The sequence below is a fragment of the Mirounga angustirostris genome, unplaced genomic scaffold (assembly GCF_029215605.1).
Source record: "Mirounga angustirostris isolate CCGP_5_RB_7025 unplaced genomic scaffold, mMirAng1.0.hap1 SCAF_15, whole genome shotgun sequence".
In the NCBI taxonomy this organism is placed as follows: domain Eukaryota; kingdom Metazoa; phylum Chordata; class Mammalia; order Carnivora; family Phocidae; genus Mirounga; species Mirounga angustirostris.
Window position 1 is genome coordinate 39211515 of NW_026991723.1, and position 16355 is coordinate 39227869.

The window sequence follows — 16355 nt, forward strand, 5'->3', positions numbered from 1 at the left end:
ACAGAGAAAGATTAGACCAACTATCTCTTGAGCCAAAGTGTTAAATCAAAATGCACAGATGTATTGGCCCAGCTAGGGTGGCGACCAGTCCCTGAGCCAGTCAGCTGTAGTCTGGGAGCTGAGCACACTGCCATGGCTGCTTTTTTTCTTGTGGAGAAAAGGAGAGCTCTTTCCTAATGGGGAATTAAGTGCTCAAGTTGTCATTCTTTTACTCATGCACCTGTTATTTGCCAACCTTTCACTGCCATTAATAAGAAGGATAGTTCTTGTCTAACAGGACATGTTATGGTGGAGAAGGATAATTTAAAAAGAAACAAAAACTCAGTAAAATAACAGCTATCATGAATACTTAAAAAAATCATGCACCACACTGAATACTTTCTATGTATTATATCTTCTAATTTTCATAAAACAGTAGGGTCACTTTACAACTGAAGAAAACTGCAGCTTAGCCCGGCGGTATAACTTATTCCAAGTCACACAGCTAAGAAAGCACAGATTTAAGGTTTTGAGAGAGGCCTGCCTGACACCAAAATCTATACCCTTCTAGACCAAGTTGTACTCTACATGCTATTCTGATAGGAGAAGCGCACAGGAACATGGACAGAACAATGACTCTCATGGTCAAGGGAAGGTTCTCAGAGGAGCAAAAGTATAAACTTATCTAACTAAAAAGGAGGTGGTGTGTTCTAGATAAAAGCAACAACATAAGGTGTGCCTGGGTGTCTCAGTCAGTTAAGTGACTGACTCTTGATTTTGGCTCAGAGTTGTGAGATTGAGCCCCACCTCGGCCTCAGTGCTAAGCATGGAGCCTACTTGGGATTCTCTCTCTCCCTCTCCCTCTGCCCCTCCCCATGCTGGCACTCTCTCTCTCTCTTTCTCTTTCTAAAAAAAAATTTAAAAATAAAAATAAACAAATAAAAAACAAAACAAAAAACCCAACAACATAAACAAAGAAATGGAAGGGAGATTATGATGGTTGAGGAAATGAAAGACCTGCAGTTCTGCTGAAGCATGGGAAGGGAAAAGTGTTGTCAAGAGAAAAGCTAGAAGAGAATCCATCCACATTAGTGCAAGGATCAGTAGGGCATTCCTTTTTATTGCTGAATAGTATTTCATCATATGGATCTACCACATTCATTTATCTATTCACCTGTTGATAGCATTTGGATTGTTTCTGGTTTATGAATAAATCCACTATAGGGGCACCTGGTGGCTCAGTGGGTTAAGCATCTGCCTTCAGCTCAGGTCGTGATCCCCAGGTTCTGGGATCGAGCCCCAAGTAGGGCTCCCAGCTTGGCAAGGAGTCTGATTCTCCCTCTCCCTGCCCCTCCCCCTTCCCCGCTCTCTTGCTCTCTTTCTCTGAAATAAATAAAATCTTTAAAAAAACAAATCTACTATGGAACATTTGCATGTTCATTTGTCATTGTATAAACATATCTTTTATTTCTCTTTGGATAAACACCTAGGAATGGAATGACTGGATCACCTGGTAGTGTATGTGTAACTTTGTAAGATATTGCCACATTGTTTTCCAAAGCAGTTGTACCATTTTATATTCTTGCTGTGCTATTTTGTATCTCCTTGCTGTTTTAATTTACATTTCCTGAAAATATTAAATATCTTTTCATGTGGTTGTCATTCATACATCTTCTTCGATGAAGCATTTTTTCAAATCATTTTCCCATTTTTTAAATTAGATTGTTTTCTTATTATTGAGTTTTGAGAGTTCTTTCTATAATTCAAGTCCTTCACAGATATATGATTTGCAACTATTTTCTCCTTGTTTGTGTGACTTTTCATTCTCTTACCAAGGCCTTTTGGAAGAGCAGAAGTTCTTAATCTGATAACATCTAATTTATTAATGTTTTCTTTTGGAATCATGTTTCTGGTATCTTATCTAAAAATTCTTAACCTAATTCTAAGGTCACAAAAATTTTCTCATGGGTTTTATTTTACAAGTTTCATAGGTCTAAGTTTTACATTTAGGTCTGTGATCCATTTCAGATTATTTTTTGAGTCACATGGAAATTCAAAGACCCTAGAAGAGCCAAAACAACCTGGAAAGAAGAACAAAGTCAGGTACTACCTGATGCCAAGGGTTATGATACAACTACAATAGTCAAAGAGTGTGGTATTGGTCGAAAGATAGACAAATACATTGATGGAACAGAACAAAGAGTCCAGAAACAGACTCAATCATATATGGTCAACTGCTTTTCTTATCTTTTTAAGCCATATAATGTTTTTTGGTTTTTTAAATTATTCAAATATAATTGAAATACAATCTGATATTAGTTTCAGGTGTACAACCTATTGATTCAACAGTTCCATACACTACTCAGTGCTTACCATGATAAATGTAGTCACTGTCACCACACAATGTCTTAACAATATTATTGACTCTACTCCCTATGCAGTACTTTTTATCTCCATGACTTACTTGATTTTCAACAAAGGTACATATGTAATTCAGTGGAAAAGGATAATCTTTTCCACAAATCATGTTGGAACAATTGGATATCCACATGTAAAAATAAATAATAAACAGAGATCTAAGCCTTATATGATCTAAATTGGCTATAATTATTTGTTGCTATTTATTTATTTGAGAGAGAGAGTGGGGGGGAGGGGCAGAGGGAGAGGGAGAATCCCAAGCAGACTCTGTGCCAACTGTAGAGTCTGACGTGGAGCTGTCTCATGACCCTGAAATCATGACCCAAGCTGAAATCAAGAGTCAGACACCCAACCAACTGGTGCCCCTAAATTGACTATAATTATTAATAAAAGAGTTAAAAACAGTTCCCAAAAATATGACTAATAAAATCTTGATTAATACAACAGATACATTAGTCCTATCAATAATGTCAGGAATAAAATGACATCTATTTAAGAGTAAAAATACCAGAAGGGGAAAAAGGCTTCACTAAAATAAGAATATCATGTATATGCTACATAGATAAAAACAGTAACACAAAAAAGCAGGTACAAAAATAAAAAGTCTTAAATTAGCTCAAATGACTTTATAACGGAAATGCCATCATTTTAGAAAAGAATATTTTCTTATTCCAGTTGTTTTCAAGCCTATTTTTAGTCGTGGAACCCTTTATTCAAGGGAAATCTTAAGCAGACAAAAAAATAAATAACTCTGGTTGAAGCTAGAGTGAGGAACCAAACACCACATTAGCTTACCATTTCCCATCCCCTTATTTTACTTACACATAACATCTATCACTGGGGTCCCTAGAATACTTTAGGGAGACCTCAGTTTGAACACCAGTTTCTTTGTGTGAATGTGAGAGGATTTCTCTAGGGTGAGTAGAATTGTGGATCATCAGAAGGCACATGTTCAGCTTTATCTGATGTGTATAAATAGTTTCCTGTGGCTGCCATGCCAAAGTGAAACTGGGGGGTTTAAAGTCACAGAAATGTATTGTCTCACGGTTGCAGAAAGCTAGAAATCCACAATCAAGGTGTTGTTTAGGACCATGCTCTCAACATTTCTTGCCCCTTACAGCTTCTGGTAGCCCCAGACATTCCTTGGTTTGTGACAGCCGTTCAACTCTAATCTCTGCCTCCATTTTCACAGGGTATTCTCTCTGTGTCTTCACATGGATGTCCTCTTATAAGGACATCAGTCACATTGGACGAGGTGCCCACCTTCTTCAAGTGTGACATCATTTAACTAATTACCTCAGCAATGATCCTATTTCCAAATAAGGTCACATGCTAATGTACTGGGGATAAAGACTTCAACTATCTCTTTGGGGGGTGGGCACAACTCATGCCGTAACACTACATAATTCCAAATTATTCTTTAAATTGGTTGTATCAATGTTCACTTCCAGTAAAAATGTATTAGAATTCACTTTTTTCCACATGTTAAATATTATCAGACTTTATAATCATGTCTAATTTTATAGCTACAAAATGGTACTTCTCTGTCGCATTCTCCTGACTACTAATCAAATTAAACACATTTTTACATGTATAATGAGCATCCTGTTTCTCCTTTTGTGAATTGCTTGTTCATGTCCTTTTCCTATTTTTCTACTGGGTAGTGTGTCACTTTTTATTACTTTTCATGGGGTCTTTACAGTTTTGGGGTACTAACAGTGGCTATCTAAATGCTGCATTTTACATTTTTAACAATTAAAGCTTACTCTTTAAAGTAATTAACTCTCTTGACCTAAAAAAGGCGGAAATAAAAACTTGGGGATGGAGGAGTAATACACAGTGTTCATCAACTATGGTGGGAGCACAAGCATGGAATTGGTTCACCATTACACAGATGTACAAACAAACATTTCCATGCTGATTGATTATTCTTTTCTTAAAAGATTTTATTTATTTATTTGAGAGTTTGAGATTGAGAAAGAGAGAGACAGAGTGGGCAGCGGAGGAGCAGAGGGAGAGGGAAAAGCAAACTCTGTGCTGAGCACAGAGCCAGATGTGGGGCTCGATCCCACGTCCCTGAGATCATGACCTGGGCTGAAATCAAGAGTTGGACACAATCAACTGAGCCACCCAGGCGCGCAATGATTATTCTTAGTTCCAAGGTAAAATTGCTACTTCTAGACAACTAGGAAAGCTACACGTGATGCCAGGTCCCTTAGCAGAGAACCCAGAGGGATTTTCAATGACTTAGAATAAGATTAAGGGGAGGGCCAAGACAACCTCAATAACTGTTTTCAACAATTTCCTCTATTCCCATATAAAACATTACTGAGAGCTAATAAAACAACACGAGTACCAATATGCTCAGAAATATCATGTATGTTTCAAAGAAAGACTGGAATTATTTAACAAACCATTTGGAGGAAGCCACCAATATTAAATCTGAATTTTGGCCATGGATAAAAGCCAGCTTACCTTTAGAGTTTATTCTATTTGCAAACATTTAGGAACAGGACTAGAAGAGAGAATACAAAGATCTCTGAGTTAAAGGTAGATGTCTTCAATTTATGCTCAGTAGGATTTTGGAGATAATGACTTTTTAAAGTATAATTTATCCATTCATAAAAGAATTGTGTGTGTGTGTTTACACAAAGTAATATGGAAATAATAAAAAAAACTGAGAAAGTATATGCAAAGTCAGACTACTTTAAGTCAAGTAAAGTTCTCTCCAGTTTTTTCTAAACAAATTTTTATTTGTCTATTTTTTTATTTGGTTGACGGGTACAACAGCATAAATTGCAGGTTGTACTACAACAACAAATTAACTCTATCTTAATACAAAAAGACTTACTTCTTTTTAATTCTGAATGTTCAATGCAAGAACACTTTGCTCGACTCCACAACATCTCTCCAGCTGATGGAAACTCACAATCAGAATGTCGTTTCAGAACTCCTTTCCAAGAATAGTAGAAATCGAAAATCACACAGAGGCTTTTCAGCTCACATTTCAGGAATAAGGACTAGTCAATGGCCCCACTTAATGGCACGGGATCTGGGAAGGGTAGTCTCCCTGATGCCTGGGAAGGAGAGAGAACTGGATATTGGTAAGCATTAGAATGTCTCAGAACTAAGATACTTTATTTTCTTTATTTTGCAGTGGTGGTATTTTTTCTTGTGTAGTACAGTTTCTGAGGAAGTTGGTCTTGCATTGTTTCATCTTATGCAATCCAAACTTGTCTCAGAATCATTGGGAATTTCCATGGGTAATGTTATGTTGGCACTTTTTAATCTAAGCATATTACTTACTAAATTCCTTTCTGTAAAGGATCAGCTTAAGGATATAGATGACAGATATGAGCAGAAACCAGCCCTGGAAGATAGCAGGCAGTAAGTGCTCTACGGCTGTAACCTCTGTGAGCTTGCCTCTTAGAGAATCTCCAGTCTCCACATTCCAACAAAACAGGAACATCTCAGCCTAGAGATTAGAAAATAATGTATTTTAATTTATTATGAATTTGAACACCATCCCTTCTCCACTAGTGTGGTCATTTGCATTTGATTTTACTTTTCAATGAATATTTAACCTTCTCTCCTTTCCTGTAAAGAAGAAGCCATTGATGAGCCACAGGAAAAACTGAGATCATCCAAAAGATGCTTTGGGTGGGAAAAGTCACTTTCAGGTTTAATAATGTCAAATGTGCATTTTCACACCTTTGTGGAAAAAAAGAGGATAAGGCTAAAATAAAATTGTAAGAAAAGATCTGACTTTTGATCTGGTCTGTAAATTTGGAAAATATTTGCTCTGCCTTATAGCATTGCAGAGGTTTGACAGAAATGCCTTTATCACTGGACATGTTGACCATTGTTCACAGGCCTGCAGTTTTCTAAGGGATAGTTCACTCTAATTTCAATCTCTGTTTTTCATACAATAGTTTTAATTTGAGGAGGGGGGAAGATATAATGTATTAGTCATGTGCTAATGGGCTTTGTCACCTGAAATTTTAAAATATTCTTAGTTCAAACTAATGTTCTAATGTCATCTCTGCCACAGCATCTTAGAACACCCTAGAAGAAATTATATGTTCATTCTCCTGTCAATTCTTGCCATTTGTTAACTAACCCCTTTATTAAGGAATTTTTTTTTTAGTCGATTAGGTACTTGATTTCCTCATCTCACTGATTTTGAACTACCCAGAAACAGAAAGTACATCTTATTTCATGCTAAGAAAAACCCTGTGTATTTGCCACGACTACTGTAATAAATTACCACAAACCTGGTGATCTAAGCCATCAGAAACCTACTCCCTCGAAGTCCTAGAGGCCAGACATCTGAAAGAGTTTCAGAGACAAAAATCAAACTGTCAGCAGGGCCACACCTCCAGCGGAGGCTCTAGGAGAGAATTTGTTCCTTGATGCTCCCTGCTTCTGTGGTTGTCAGCGTTCCTGACTTACAGCCACATCACTCCAATCTTGGCCTCCATGGGCACATCGCTTCATTCCCTTCTCTGTATGTCTAATTTCCCCCTGCAACTCTCTTCGAAGTATGTTTATGTTGGCATTTAGGACCCATTTAGATAATCCATAATGATCTCTCCATCTCAAGATTCTCATCAAATCTGTAGAGATGCTTTTTCCAAATAAGGTAGCATTTACGTGTTCCAGGAATTTGGTTATGGACATATCTTTGGGAGCTTCATTAGCTTACCACATATCCAACGCTTGCCCAGCTTGGAACACCATCATTAGAACAAAATACACACTCAGGAACATCTTGAGAGCAGTATCTGTTTGTTTCTCTATCCCTCTGGTTGCAAGTTCTCTTATTTCTACTTCTCCTGGGATATTTTCTCTTCTGTGGACTGACTTCTTGGCTTATCATCAAAACCAATCCAAAATGGCAGCCTTCATAATAGGGACTCATAATGTTCCACCTTGGTTCTCCACAGATTACCAATCTGTTCATTCTCTCAATGGCCTTACTCCAAAATTTATGAGAGAGACTATCTAACCTGTTCTTTGTGTCTGGTATTCACTCCTTGTGCAGGCAGCTTAGCCCAGTAGGAAGAGTTCAGATTTATGGGTTTTGCAGATTCTCTCTTAAGGAAGTGGGGCTGGGAAGAGATATAACTAGTACCTCTAATATGGTGGAGACATATAAGAGACACTTCTCTAATCTTCAGTATGTAATACTAACATCAGTCTACAGGTTTGCTAATCAAAGTTTTAGAACCACGATTAGAGGAAATTTATTGAATCACATTCCTTTCCTTTGTTTCTACATAGTACTTCCAGAAATGTGGGAATTTTTTTTTTTTTCTGGACACACTTTGCTGGGCACCACAGGAATTAAACCTTGGAGATCCTCTGGGTTTAGGTCAAGACATATGATTTTTAACTCCAGTTAAATCTCTATTTCCACATATGACAACTTTTGACAAAATGTATTCCTTCTCATTATAATCTCCTAGCTTCAGTAGGGGAACATTGTACTTAACATATCATTCTCCACTCACTTGAACAACTGCAATGTAAAAATATACTTTGAGTGAGTAATTGAGAAGTTATATAAATTTCAAAATGATGCATTTTCTTGTCACACCAAAGTAAATCATATGATGCACTTTGAAATCCAATCATAGAAACAGAAACAAGAAAAAAAAAAAAACAGAAATTCTATTTGGTTGCTGCCAACAGGCTGGAAATCCCCTTGAAGAAATATTTTAAAATTAAGATAGCAGCTGGAAGCGTTTAGATTCCAAAATACTTCAGCATTCCTGATAGACTGTCATTGAAGGAAGATTTTTAATCATGAATTTTAAAAAGAAACAAAGAGTGGGCTTATCAGCTAAGCGGTTTTTGGAAAAATTGCTTTCTTATGCCTAAGCAAAGCAGAGATTATTAGATACTAGACTCCAGACTAGCCTTTTTCTTCTGAATATTCAAGAAAATATCTCCGAATCGTGCCTCTTCTCCCCCCACCCCCCAGCCCCATCACTCCTTTCAGAGGGCTGTAGGCGGGACATGGAAGGGTGTTAATCTCACAGATATTGAACCAGAAAAATGTTTAACGGAATTTCCTCTTAATATTTAACACATGCTTTTGTCTGCTATTTTATGGCTTGAGCTTTTAAAAACTTTGTTTTCCCAAGAGACTCATAAGGCTCTTCCTAAAATGCTTCTATCCTTTTTGTTTAATTCCTGTCAAATTTTCCCAGGACATTCTTTTGCTCCCTGAAAGTAAAGACATTAATTTAAAGGAAGCTGGTTAGCTTCCTCCGTTTGAGAGTGGTCCTGGGCACTCAGCGCAGAGTATCTACCATCTAGTTTAGATGTTGGCCAGGCTGAGGTCTGCTTTACTTTAATGTCTGCTTGCCTACCTCTCAAGTGAGCATAAAATATATGTCACATGAAGCTTAATTATTTTTAATTAAGCACATTCATATCCTCACAGGAAAGATAGTACTTAAGATCAAACTACGGCATTTATATGTTAGTTATAAATATACTTTATGAGGAAAGCACCATAAATTCTTTGAGGAGAGAAATTTTTCCTGACAAGATTTTCACCTTTCTCTCTGATTTAGAAATTTCACCATCAAAGACTGAATAAGAACAAGACAACGAAAGATCATAGTTTAAGAATTCTAAGGAAAAGAAAATCTGGAATAGGCAACAGATATCCTTTTTTTCTGTTCTGAAAAGTCCAAGTTCCTAAATTTCTTCCTTGTCAGAGCTGGGTATTATTGCTGTGTGGAGATCTTATGTTTAATGAATAATAATTCGTGGCATTTAAAATGTGCCTTTGGGCAAGTGTCATTAGGGCCGCCTCACTTAGTTCACATCAGGCTGGCATATTCTAATAGTCCACACTACACCCACACAGCTCTCTGTCCCACGAGAACATTCCCTCTCCTTAGGAGTCCCCCGTTTTTCTGACTAGCCAGTCACCCAATGGTTCTTAAGTTGCCAGTTTCTGCCCTGTAGTATTAGTGAAAAACTAAAAGGAGTTTATAAAAATTCCAAGTCAAATATGTGTGAGTCTTCTCCCTATAAAATGCAAATGTTCCTATCAAATTATTGAAACAGATTTTCTTTTAATTTCTGACAGTGGTTTATACCAGAAACTTGGAAGTTCGATGAACCAAGAGCACAGAGGCAGGAAGATTTTAGAGTGTCCTCGAGGAACTCCTTGCCACTTGACAAGATAAAATCATCTGGAAAAGAAATTCCATATTATCTAAATTTTGTATTAGAGAAGAGATAGATGAACTTCTCTGTCAGTCTTCATTGACTAGATACTGCCTATCACTCAACAGAAGGTGGGAAAGACCACAGCATTGAGTTGTACTTGTCCTCCTCCACTCTGTCCTTAAAATCTCTAAATGTTTGAGAATAAGTTTTTGCAGAAAGTAATGAAAACACGGCACAAGAATCTGTCCAATTTACAATTGTTCCAGCACTAAATGAAAGTCCCTATTTCTTGTCACCATTGAAAATTCTGTTTTAGCCTTAACAATGACAACAAAAACCACAAAAGAGCCTTTGTCAGTTTGGTAGGTAAAAGCTGGCGTAACACTTGAAAATTTGCATTTCTAACTTTACCAACTCATGTTTTTTGCCCTCAGAAGGGAGGAAAGTATTCTTTTTCTTACACACCCATGTCAGCTCTTTATGTTGAACATGTCTTTCTAATACTGGTCTTTATTTATAGTTTCTTAAAATGAACTGTTTTTTGTTTTTTGTTTTTTTAAGACAGGTTTGTTTGGGGGTTTCTTAGAGTAGTTACAGGTTCGCAGCAAAATTGAGAGGATTTAAGGTACAGAGATATACCATATACTCCCTGCCCCCAGACATCCATAGCTTCTCCCATTATCAACATCCCTAACCAGAGTGGTACATTTGTTGCAACTGACACATCGTAATCAGCCGAAGTCCATAGTTTACCTTATGGTCCAGTCTTGTGTTATACATTCTATGCGTCCAGACAAACGTATGACATGTCTTCATCATTATAGCATCCTACATATTTTTAGAGCCCTAAAAATCCTACTATTCATGCTTCCCTGTCCCCTGGCAACTGCTGATCTTTGTACCGTCTCTCTATATGATATAATTGAATATGTAGTCGAATATAATTGAAATCATACAGTCTAGAGCCTTTTCAGATTGGATTCTTTCACTTTGGAATAGGCATTTCAGTGTCCTCCGTGTCCTTTTCTGACACGACATAATAGCTCATTTCCTTTTAGCACTGGATAATATTTCATTGTCTACATGTACCACAGTTTATTTATCCATTCATCTACTGAAGTCTTAGCTGCTTCCATGTTTCGGCAATTAGAATAAAGTTGCTATAAACATCCATGTGCAGGTTTTTGTACGGACATAAGTTTTCAACTCTTTGGGTAAATACCAAGGAATGAAATCACTGTATCATATGGTAAGAGTATGTTTAGTTTTGTAAGAGGCCACCAAAGTATCTTCCAAAGTGGGTATTCCATTGCATTCCCACCAAGAATGAACAAAAGTTCTGTTGCTGCGTGTCCTCCCCAGCATTTCATGTTGTTAGTGTTCCAGATTTTGGCTGTTCTAATAGGTGTTTAGTGGTATCTTGTGGTTGCTTTCATTCGTATTTCCCTGATACAGATGGTGCATCTTCTCATATGCTTATCTGCCATCTGTAAATCTTCTTTGGTGAGGTGTCTGTTAAGGTCTTTAGCCCTTTTTAAATTGGGTTGTTTGTGTTCTTATTGTTGAGTTTTAAAACTTCTTTGTCTATTTTGGATAACAGTCCTTTATCAGATGTGCCTTTTACAAATATCTTCTCCCAGTCTGTCGCTTATCTTCTCATTCTTTTAACATAGACTTTCACAGGTCAGAAGTTTTTAATCTTAATGAAGTCCAGCTTATCAATTATTTCTTTCATGTATTATATTTTTGGTGCTGTATCTAAAAAGTTATCATCACACCCAAGGTCATTTAAGTTTTCTATTGTATTATCTTCTACAAGTTTTACAGTTTTGGGTTTTACATTTACACTCATAAGTCCATGAACAATTCTGATTTAATTTTTGTGAAGAGTGTAACATCTGTATCTAGATTCATTTTTCTCATGTGATTGTCTAGCTGTTTCTAAAAGGATCGTTTGTTGAAAAGATTATCTTTTCTCCATTATATTCCTTTTGTTCCTTCATCAAAGATACCAATACCATGCTGTCTTGATTACTGTAGCTTTTCTAACTTACTTATCTTGAAATCAGGTAGTGTCAGTCCTCCAACTGTGTTCTTCTCCTTCAATATGGTGTTGGCTATTCTGGGTCTTTTACCTCTCTATATAAACTTTAAGATTAGTTTGTCAGTATCTATAAAATAACTTGTTAGGATTTTGATTTGGATTGCATTTAATCTATAGATCAAATTTGGAAGAACTGACATCTTGACGATATTGAGTCTTCCTCTCCATGAGAACAGAATATCTCTTCATTTATTTTGTTCTCTAATCTTTCATCAGAGTTTTATACTTTTCCTCATATAGATGCCTAAATATTTTGTTCAGTTTATAACCTAAGTAGTTCATTTTGAGGGGACACTAATGTAAATTTATTGGGCTGGTACTGTGTTTTTAATTTCAAAATCCACTTGTTCATTGCTAGTACACAGGAAAGTGATTCGCTTTTGCACATTACCCTTGTATCTTGCAACCTTGTTATAATTGCTCATTAGTTCAAGAGGTTATTTTGTCAGTTCTTTTGGATTTTTATTTATTTATTTATTTATTTATTTATTTATTTATTTATTTAGAGAGGGAGGCGGGGAGTGGCAGAGGAAGAAGAAGAGAGAGAATCTTAAGCAGGCTCCACGCCCAGCAGGGAGCCTGACACGGGGCTTGATCTTACAACCCTGAGATGGGTACTTAACAGACTGAGCCACCAGGCGCCCCTCTTCCAGATTTTTTACATTGATGACCATGTCATCTGAGAATGAAGACAATTTTACATCTTTCTCAAACTGTACACCTTTCTTTTTCTTTCCTTTTCTTGTCTTGTCTTATTGCATTAGTTAAGACTAAACTGGTTTTTAATGTAATCAAATAGCTTAATCTTCTTCCTTACCTACATACAAGACAAAGGAAGGGGGAAATGTGAGACTGAAAGAGGCTCAAGTTTGACAGAATATGGCAAAAATAACATCTTTTTAAAAAATATTATATGTGTTCTATCATATATATGTGTGTTTGATTATGTTTGTAGCTGACATCAGTTCTTTGAAGCAAAGAAATCATTTCAGGTCAAGATTCTGACCTTTGAGAGATCTCTCTGAGTTGATCAGCAGTTTTCTCAATTGTGCAGGTGGATGGCAGCCTTAATCAGTCCACTGCAAAAGGATAAGACCTAAAGATAAATGACTCACACCATGCAAATTCCAGAGACCTCCAAACGAATGTCTTCATTTAAAGCAGGAAAGAGGCTAATAAGCAATCATTTAGTCATCAGCTGTATAGTCTGCTCCTTAGTAGGAGAAGTCAGAATTTCCTTGAACTTCATAGAACTAAATTAAAAGGAGTTAGTAATGGCCTAGCCTTATATCTGCCCAGAAATGTATTGAGTGAGATACAGACTTTAATAGGATCTGAATTGATTATTGTCATTTCATTCTTAAAAGTCTGAGTAAACTAATATTATCCTTTCTCTTATCATCATTTCTATGACTTGTAGCATAGTTTTTTCAGTAAATAATTACAATACTTGTCGAGCTGCTTTTTTGTCTTTTTCAAAGGCATCCAAACAAATATAAGATGTGGATTCTTCTTGAACTAAGTGAAATTACTTGTTACTTTTGTAGTTTATTTGGGGGGTTTCCCTCACGTCAAGTGCCATATGAAGCAGAATTTACCCCTGGAGGACAGTTTTATTAGGCTGGTGAATAGGATATGCAGGTGTGTAGAAATGCAAAACTAATTGAAAGATAAATGAGCCTCTGCTCTGCCCTGGAGCCAGAGAACAGCAGGTAACACATCTTTGCTTTTTCTTTATTCCTTTTTTTTTTTTTTTAACATTTCTTTTGCCAACAAGAAATCTCTTTATTTTCTGTACATTTGTAGGTTGGAATTTTAAAATTTTTCTCTCATTCATTTCCAAGCCCTCTTAAAATGTGTCAGTTTATTTTTTTTTATTTTTATTTTTTTAAAGATTTTATTTATTTATTTGAGAGAGAGAGAATGAGAGACAGAGAGCATGAGAGGGAGGAGGGTCAGAGGGAGAAGCAGACCCCCTGCTGAGCAGGGAGCCTGATATGGGACTCGATCCCGGGACTCCAGGATCATGACCTGAGCCGAAGGCAGTCGCTTAACCAACTGAGCCACCCAGGCGCCCGTGTCAGTTTATTTTTAACCTGTTAAAAAGATTAGTCTGTATTTGCAGCTTTATATAAATTAGAAACTGGTTGCCAACACAGATAAAGGGAGTACATAAACACCATTTTCTACACCGCCAGCCAACAGCCCACAAATGCATTCTCAGAACTGACCATAACCAGGTGATGAATGAAGGTTAAAATTTTTGGTTTTCAGTATAGCCTTCCAATTAATTATTTGAGTACCTATCATGGCAAGTATTCTTTTCAGCAATTCCAGAAAAGAAACAAAATCTCTGCTCTCAACATGGTTATTAACTCTTTGAGAAGATGAGACATCCAGAAGTGAAAAGGTGAACAATATGAGAGTTAAATAGTCTATTTTAAAGTAGTAGAATAGATGTCTCTAACCATTACACATTAATAATGATATAGACAATAAAGGCTAGAGAATTCAGATAAATTCGGGGGCTGGGGGTCTGTAAGCAAACTTGGTCCGAGAATGTTTCATGGCTGGTCAGATTTGAAGGATGGGTAGGATTCAGAAAGAAAAGAAGATGAGGGTAAATGTAGGGATGGGTGAAGAGATTAAATGGTATAAACAGAAATGTTGCAAATATTAGAAGAGTGTATTAGAAGAGTGACTTTTTCTGGGCGCCTGGGTGGCTCAGATGGTTAAGCGTCTGCCTTCGGCTCAGGTCATGATCCCAGCGTCCTGGGATCGAGCCCCGCATCGGGCTCCCTGCTCCTTGGGAGCCTGCTTCTCCCTCTGCCTCTCTCTCTCTCTCTGTCTCTCATGAATAAATAAATAAAATCTTTAAAAAAAAAAAAAAGAAGAGTGACTTTATCAGTTTAAACAGATAGGGTCTCTATCCAGTATCTAATAGAACATTTGAACATTTCTTCTTTTGTGTTCTTAGGGACTTTTAATAACATTATAATGGAGCATATCATATTGCTTAATTCGGCTTTATAGTTTTGTTCTTCAACTCAACCGAGACTTCTCAGAAGCTGGGACTATATTCTTGCTCTCTCTTACCATTAGCATCTAGTACATAATCTAAGTCATTGATTAAGCTTTAGTTAGATAAATGAAAGAAGGTGAAATAAATACTGAAAATTAAAATTAATTACTGGAGTCTACATTCTCAGTAAGGAAGGCATGAGATATCTGAAGAGTGTCAGATTCCAAATGAGATTCTCTTCGGCTTTCCACTAAAAATGAGACCAATTAAAAAATACATTTGAAAATGTTGAGTTAAAGTTTAATGTGTTTATTTTTATGTATTTATTCATCCAACAAACATTTATTGAGTACCTCCTATGTGCTGGGCACAGTTCTAGATAAAGTAAAATAAAGATAAAGTAGTTAACAAAATAGATATTAAAATCCCTGCCCTTGTGGAACTTACATTCTAGTCGAGGGAAACAAACAAACAAACATTTGAAGCAGAACCTCTAATATATATGGTTCGCAAAAATGGTCCAAATTGTTCACCTCTTCGTGTATCCACACCCTTTGCCGTGTAACATTGTAGAGACCACTCACTCTGATGCTGTGCGTGGCCATGTGACCTGTTCTGGCTAATAGGACATTAGCAAATTGATTCAAACTCACCGAAAGCTTGCTGACTCTCCTCTGTGGCTGCCAGGAGACAGAGCCTCCCTCTGCCAGCTTGCTGAAGATTGAGAGACACGTGCAGCAGAGTCAAGACACCGCAGTCGACTCCTTGGGGCCGTCCTAGGTAAGCCAGTATCCAGGAGAGCTACAGACACATGAACAAGCTTAGTCCATATCAGTACAGTTACAAGAATGACCCACAGTTAGCCAGAGAGTAAATTCAGGACGTGCCAGATAAGCACCACACATCTGACACTAGATAAATGTTTATAGTTGCATACCATGAGGATTTGAGTTTGTTGGTTAATGCAGCATAATTGTGGTTATGGCGATGAGTGTGATCGAGAAATATAAAGCTGGAAAGGTCAATAGGGAGTGCCAGGAAGGGATAGTTTGTAAGTTTAAAATAAGGTAATCAAGGAAGGCCTCACTAAAAGGATGATATTTCAGAAAAGACTTCAAGGAGGCAAGACGGACCCTTGCAGGTATCCAGGAGGGAAGAGGCAGACTTTCAGGCTGAAGAAACAAAGTATGTAAAGAGAATGCTGGTGGTGTGTCTGAGGAATCACAAGAAGGCCAGTATGGTCAGAGACAGGAGAGTGATGTGAGAAATGTGGGAGATGTGGGAAATGACATCAGGAAAGCAAAGGGAGCAGGAGAGATCCAATTTTGTAGAGCTCTAAAAATTCTCAAAGCCTTCACATGCTAATAAGCCTTGTGACTGTCCAAAAAGGAGATTTAGAATTCCACAATGCCTGAAATATATTTGATAATCCAACACCTTTTTTTTATTTTTTTCAGAGTACCTCAAAGCATTAAGGCTCTGCAGAACCCACCTGTGGGTGGATTTAATCTTCAGGTCCCAGGAGAGGCTGAGATATAGAATGGTCTCTGAGACGGGCTGAAACTAGCACCCTGACAACATTCCAGAAAGCCCAAGCACTCAGGTGGAGTCTGCTCCAAATCACGCCTTTCCCAGCTATGA

General features: G+C 37.2%; 1 long non-coding RNA gene across 2 annotated transcripts; it reads right to left on the minus strand.

Moving 5' to 3' along the window:
- Nucleotides 1–5230: 5230 nt before the first annotated feature.
- Nucleotides 5231–15559, minus strand: LOC123849349 (uncharacterized). Of its 2 annotated transcripts, none has more exons than XR_010407733.1 (3): nt 15368–15559; nt 5704–5872; nt 5231–5474 (listed from the first exon to the last, which is right to left on the minus strand). It is a non-coding gene; the product is annotated as an uncharacterized LOC123849349 (long non-coding RNA). The 2 variants fall into 2 exon arrangements; XR_006792038.2 differs by lacking the exon at nt 15368–15559 and adding an exon at nt 12699–12936.
- Between the last annotated feature and the right edge of the window lie 796 nt (nt 15560–16355).